The following is a 7,500-nucleotide window of genomic DNA, read 5'->3' on the forward strand; positions in this document are numbered from 1 at the left end:
GCTTTCGTATATTTACATTTTCAGTGTTATCAGAAAACTGGAATTACATGGGATTCCTTCCCTGTATTAGCACTGAAGATGTAAATATAGGAAAGATCTAAATATATCTATGAATGTACTGTATATATATATATATATATATATATATATATATATATATATATATATATATATATATGATATATATATATGTATATATGATATATTTTCTTTGTATATATGTATGTATGTATGTATTTTTGAATATATGTGTTTATGTATATTTGGATTCGTATGGATATGTAAATTCATATGTAAAATATATATATATATATATATATGTATATATATATGTATATATACATAACTACAAAGCAATGTCGTAACACATTCGTAAAATTCAACAAGAACCCACTGTGTTGGATAAGAAGAAATGAAATAGATGTTGTCCATATGTTTCGATCACGGATGGTCACCTGACTGCATTACTACCTGGGCAGTCAACAAATTATTACCATCTTTGGTGAAGGCGGGTGACTTGCCCCGCAAAGCATTAGACGCTACCTGAGTCCTGCCCATATTCCTTCTTCTTTCTCTGAACATAAGACATGCCTTTTGCTCCACTACTCTGTATTCCACTGAAGAGGATCACAGTCCGTGATCGAAATATATGGATATCATCTATTTCATTTCTTCTTATCCAACACAGTGGGTTCTTGTTGAATATAAATACATATATATATATATATATATATATATATATATATATATATATATATATATATACTCGTATATATGTACTATTTCCCGGATATAAATAGCGCATAGCTTGGAAGATAAGGTTCTATGCCGAAGTATGCAGGCTTTAAGCTATACGCCATGTGATTTATATCCCAGAAATTAATTCACAAAATCGAAATAATGTTATTCGCGCATTAAATATACATACATATACTGTATGTGTAGATAAATACACGTAAAATAGTTGGCGAGAGTGGATTAAAGATTGTACGTGAGAGTAGTTGTGATCAATTGTCTGTAGATGCATCCATGTACTTGAGACTTGCTGACGCATGATGGAAAAGGAACCAGCACAGCCTTCCCGGCTCAGTCTATTACTTCGAATCTCAGCAGCAAGAATTATAAAGAACCTTTTAATCAATGTGTTCCATCATAACCCTGAAGACGGTCCAAGGACTAGGACCGAAACTGTGGGCACTTAACCTCCCTCACCGAGTCTGGTGTTTACTCAACTCCGTTCGATGTGGATCCCAGACTCCAGATCTTCATAAATATTGAATATATACATACATACACACGCATGTATATATATATATATGTATATATATATATATATATATATATATATATATATATGTGTATGATAAAAAATGTAGTAGCACATTTGTGAATCAAAACTTAAACCATAGTCGGGATAGAAGAAAAATCTGAAAACGACGAATCTAAACATTTCGAGCGGAAGCTGGAGTCCTCATCAGTAGTACAGAATGGGAGGAGGGTACTGTACAGGTACTTATATAGCACTCTCTATTACGTCACCAATATGCATCTTCCACCTGACGTCACACCGCACGACCCTTAAGGTCACTAATTGAATAAGTGTAGGGGTCCTTTGGTCCTTCCTCTGTCCCTCGTTTTGTAAGAGAGTGCTATGTAAGTATAGTACCCTTCTCCCAGTCTGTACTGTTGAAGAGGACTGTAGCTTATAGTCGATATACATTATGTAGATTCAACGTTTCCTGTGTTTTCTTCTACTCCAATTGTGGTTTTACTTAATAGATACATATATATGTATATATATATATATAGATATAGATATATATATATATATGTATGTATATATATATATATGTATGTATATATATATACATATATATATATAATATATGTATATATATATATATGTATATATATATATGTATTTATATATATGTATATACATATATATATATATATATATATATGTATATATATGTAGATGTATATGTACATATATATGTAGATGTATATATATATATATATATATTGTGTGTGTGTATTTATATATATATGTATATATATATATGTATGTATATATATGTATGTATGTGTATATATATATGTATATATATGTGTATATATAATATGTATGTATATATATATATATATGTATATGTATATATATATATGTATATATGTATATATATATATATATATATGTATATATATATGTATATATATATATATACAGTGTATATAAAGTAAAACTACAATCGGAGCAGAAGAAAAAATATATAAACATACATATATGCTTGTGTGTCCATATTCTACCTTCTCTTCCATCTCCTCCCCTCCTCCATGTCGTCCTCCTTTTTCTTTTCGTTTTTCGTCTTCCTCCTTTTCCTCCTCATACTTGTATTCTTCTTTCCCCCTTCTTCTCAGTCTACGTCTGCTCCTCCTCCTCCTCCTCCTCCTCCTCCTCCTCCTCCTCCTCCTCCTCTTCCTCCTCTTGCCCCTACTTGTCCCTCTGCTTTTCCTTCTCCTCCTACTCCTCTTCCTCCTCCTCCTCCTTCTCCTTTTGCCCCTACTTATCCTTCTGCTTTTCCTTCTCCTCCTCCTCTTCCTCCTCCTCTTCCTCCTCGCCCTCCTTTTCTTTCTCCTACATCTCCACCTTCTCCTACTTCATCTTCTCCACCTTATCCTTCATCCCCTTTTTCTTTTCCTCCTTCTACCCCATTTCCTCCTTTTCTTCCTCATCAATCTCTATCTCCCTCTCCACTTACGTTCTCCTCTTCCCTCTCTTCTCATCTTCCTCTCCTCCTCTCCTTATCCCTGTTCTTCCTTGTTCTTGCTCTGTTACGTCTCCTCCTCTTCATTCTCCTTATCCTCCTCTTCCCCTTTCTTCGCTTCCTGCTTCCATATTGTTTATCTCCTTCTCCTCTACTCTTGTTCCACCTCCTCCACCTCCTCCTCCACCCGATCCATCTGTCTCATCACAGACCCTTCCATCAGAGTATATATTGCCTCTTCATCTTTCGACAGCTCATCCTTTCTCTTTCTCTTTCTTTCTCTTTTTTCTTTTTCGTTTTCACTTATCGCCAATGGCTCTCTTTCCCGCCAAAATACTTTTGGCGTTTCGAAAATTAGCCGCGGTGCCAATGCTGATCCCTGTGGCACTCCCCGCTTCTCCCTCCTTCCTCTGTTTCTCTTATTTCTCTTCAATTTCATTTATTTTTTTTTCTTTTAATTTAAAACATTTTCTTCTTTTTCCTTCTGTTTTTCTTTTCTTTTTGACTTTTTTTTCATCTTTCTTGTCCTGCTCTCTTTTGTCCTTTCCTCTTCTGTCTCATTCTGCTCTTCCCCAGACTCTTTCCTCTCTACTCTCCTCTCATCTCATGTTTTCTCTCTCCTCTCCCCTACTATCTTCTCTTCTCACGTCTCTCTTCTTCTGTCCTGTCCACATATTCCATCTCCTTTTCTCATCATCTCTCTCCACTCTCTTCTATCCTTTATTCTCTTCTCTTCTCTCGTCTCTCTTCTTTTCCCATCATCTCTCTCTACTCATTTCCTTCTCTCCTTTATTCTCTCTCTTTTCTCTCTTTTCCTTCCTTCACTCTCACTCTTTCTTCTCCGCACTCCTCCCCCCCTTCCTCCCCCACATACAGTGAGAGAGAGAGAGAGAGAGAGAGAGAGAGAGAGAGAGAAAGAGAGCTGTTGTATACGAGGAAGGTGCTCATTTTTTGTCACCTCAATTGCTACTCCAGCATGTAATTAACATTTCATTATTCTGCTCTCTCTCCCTCCCTCTCTCTTTCCTTCTGTCTCTCTACCTCTCTCTATGTATATACCTAATCTACTTACCTATCTACATACCTATATATCTATCTACCTATCTTTCTATCCATTTCTACTTATCTGTTCCTTTATCCTTTTACCTCTCTCTTAATTTTTCTATCGGTTTGTATCTACCTAGCTATCAATCTATCTGTTTATCTATCACATTCTATCTCCTCTTGTTTTCTTCCTTTTTCTCGTCCTCCTCCTCCTTCTTTCTCTTCCTATTAGAGAATGAGGAAGAGGAGGAGAAAAAGAAGAAGATTCGGTCTCGCATAATTACGTGTCCATCAGACACCGCCAACCAACACATACTCGTCGGCCTTTCTCTCTCTCTCTCTCTCTCTTTCTCTCTCTCTCTCTCTCTCTCTCTCTCTCTCTCTCTCTCTCTCTCTCTCTCTCTCTCTCTCTCTCTCTCTCTCTCTCTCTCTCTCTCTCTCTCTCTCTCTCTCTCTTTCTCTCTCTTCACGCCCTTTGTATTCCATTTCCACATCTCTTCTCTTCTTCCCTCAACTCTATCATAATTTTTCTCCATCCATATTTCCTTTACGTCATCCTTCTCCACATTTTTATTCCCTCCCCTAACACATTTTCATTTACATGTTTATTAATTCTTCTCGTGAGGCTCAGTTCATTGGTCCTTAGTAAAATTCTAATCCTGCCGAACGTTCTTGAAGAAATTTTGCAAAATGCGGCCTCGAGGTGTCAATTGGCCGACCCTCAACAGTGTCTCGTGGACTCTTCGGGAACAACAAGCCTGAGGTCTTCAGGAGGCACAAGTTCTTGTACCTCTTTCTACCCCTCTTCTCTCTTCTTATTATTCCTCTTCCTGTTCCCTCTCTTCCTATTCCCTCTTCCTCTCCTTTTCCGACGCATGTTCTCCATCTATCTCCTTCTGCTCCTCTTCTCTCTTCTTCTCTCTCCTCCTGTTCCCTCTCTTCCTATTCCCTCTTCCTCTCCTTTTCCGACGCATGTTCTCCATCTATCTCCTTCTGCTCCTCTTCTCTCTTCTTCTCTCTCCTCCTGTTCCCTCTCTTCCTACTCCTCTTACTCTCTACAAAGCTTCAACAAGAGCTGACTCTCCTTTCCCGACGTATCTTCTACCTCTTTCTACTCCTCTTCCTTCTCCTCTCTCCTCCTCACGTTCTTCCTCTTCCTTCTCTTCTATTTCCTCTTTGAAAGGCTTCAACGCTATCAACTCCTTTCTAACACGTCTTCTTTCCTCCTCTATCACTTTTCATCTTTCTTCCTCTTCCTCTTCGTTCTTCTTCTTCTTCTTCTTCTTCCTCCTGAACCTTGTCTTCCTTCCATCCTTCTTCTTTGCTCTGCATGATATTGTGTTTACATGTTTCTTGTAAGTCATGAATGTGTGCAACAGATCGGGACGGGCGCCAGCACCGAATCCTGAGCGCCCGTGCGTCACCTCCTCCTCCTCCCCCTCCTCCTCCTCCTCTCCTCCTCTTCCTCCTCTCCTCCTCTTCCTCCTCCCCTCCTCCTCCCCTCCACCTCCTCTTCCTCCTCCTCTCCTCCTCCTCCTCCTCCCCCTCCTCCTCCTCTCCTCCTCCTCCCCCTCCTCCTCCTCCCTCTCCTCCTCCCCCTCCTCCTCCCCCTCCTCCTCCTCCCCTCCTCCTCCTTTTCCTCCTCCCTTTACTCCTCCTCCCCTCCTCCTCCTCCACCCCTTCCTCCTCCCCTCCTCCTCCTCCTCCTCCTCCCCTCCTCTTCCTCCTCCCCTCCTCCTCCTCCTCTTCCTCCTCCTCCTCCCCTCCTACTCCTCCTCCTCTTCCTCCTCCCCTCCTCCCCTCCACCTCCTCTTCCTCCTCCTCCTCCTCCTCTTCCTCCTCCCCTCCACCTCCTCCACCTATTCTTCCTCCTCCACCTATTCTTCCTCCTCCCACTCCTCCTCCTCCCCACCTCTTCTTCCTCCTCCCACCTCCTCCTCCCTCCTCCTCCTCCTCCTCTTCCTCCTCCTCTTCCTCCTCCTCTTCCTACTCCCCTCCTCCTCCTCCTCCTCTTCTTCCCCCTCCTTCTCCCCTCCTCCCCTCTTCCTCCCCTCCTCTTCTTCCTTCCCTCCTCCTCCTCCTCCTCTTCCTACTCCCCTCCTCCTCCTCCTCCTCCCCTCCTCCTCCCCTCCTCCCATAGAATAACTTCTTTACAACACTCACATCATTCATGCATGAGAATCTCCCTCCCTCTCTCTCTCTTTTCTCTCTCTCTCTTTCTCGCTCTTGCTCTATCTTCCTCTCTTCCTCTTCCTCTTCCTCTCCCCTCCCGTCACCTCCCCTTCCCTTCTTCCTCCCTCCTACCCTCTTCCCTCCTTCCTCCCTCTTGCCCTCTCCCCCTCCTGTCTTCTCCCCTCCCTCTCTTCCTCCCTCCCTCCCTCTCTCCTTCCCTTCACTTCCCCTACTCCCTCTCTCCATCTGATCCTACCTTTCTTCCTCTCCCTTCTTCTCCCTTCCTCTCCCACTCCCCCTCCATCCCTCCCTCCTCTCCTACCACTCCTCCATTCCTCTCCCTATCTCTCCATCCCTCTAGCCCTGCCCCCCCACGCCCCCTCTTTCTCTCTCTTTCTCTCTATCTCTCCCTCCCTCTCTCATTCTCTCTCTCTCTCCCTCTCCCCCTATCTCTCCCTTCCTCTTCTCTTTCTTTCCCTTTCCCTCCCCCACTCCCTCCCTCTCCTTTCTCCCTTCTCCCACTCCCTCTCTTTCTCACTCCGCCCCCCCCACAACCCCAGCCCGTCGGTGCGTGGTCCTCGGCGGGCGGGCGGCGGGCGGTTAGCGGGCGGGCGGACCGACAGAGAGGCGGAGGGCCCGTAGCCAGAAGGTCTGTCTGATAGATGAGAATATAGATTGAGAGAGAGAGAGAGAAAGAGAGAGAGAGAGAGAGAGAGAGAGAGAGAGAGAGAGAGAGAGAGAGAGAGAGAGAGAGAGAGAGAGCCCGAGGCTGAGACCCAATGAGAAGCTACACAGCGAGTCTTTGATGTTGTCGGGGGAATTTTCCTGTTGAATTTGTATGGCAACGGGTACGTGGGAAGAGAGAGAGAGAGAGAGAGAGAGGCGCTGTAGAGAGGGGATGGAGAGACAGAGGTTGAGGAAGGAGAGAGAGAAGGGAGTGGAGAGAGAAAAAGGGTGGAGTGGGAGGGGGGTAGAAAGAGAGAAGGGGTAGAGAGAAACTCAGGAGGGAAAGAGAGGGATAAGAGAGAGGGAGGAAGAGAGAGAGTGAGAGTCAGACGATTTTGTTCAGGCGTTGAAGGTGGCCGAGGAGGAGGAGGAGGAGAAGAAGAAGAAGGAAGAAGAAGAAGAAGAAGAAGAAGAAGAAGAAGAAGAAGAAGAAGAAGAAGAAGAAGAAGAAGAAGAAGAAGAAGCAGCAACAACAACAACAACAACAACAACAACAACAACAACAACAACAACAACAACAACAACAACAACAACAACAACAACAACAACAACAACAACAAGAGGAATAAGAAGAAGAAGAAGAAGAATGAAGAGGATCAGATGAGGTTAACAGTAGGATAGAGGATCAGGTGGAAAGATTGAGGGTCCGGAGGTGGTGGTTGGGGTGGGAGGAGGTGGACGAGGGTGTGGAGGGGAGCGGGTGAGAAATAAGTAGGATGCTTGACCCGCGCGGAAACCGCGGCGGTTAAGGAAAAACTGCGCGGTCGTGTGGGAACGCCTCCATTTGACT

This window comes from Oratosquilla oratoria, chromosome 5 (assembly GCF_046742065.1).
Source record: "Oratosquilla oratoria isolate Oo_2021 chromosome 5, ASM4674206v1, whole genome shotgun sequence".
Classification (NCBI taxonomy): domain Eukaryota; kingdom Metazoa; phylum Arthropoda; class Malacostraca; order Stomatopoda; family Squillidae; genus Oratosquilla; species Oratosquilla oratoria.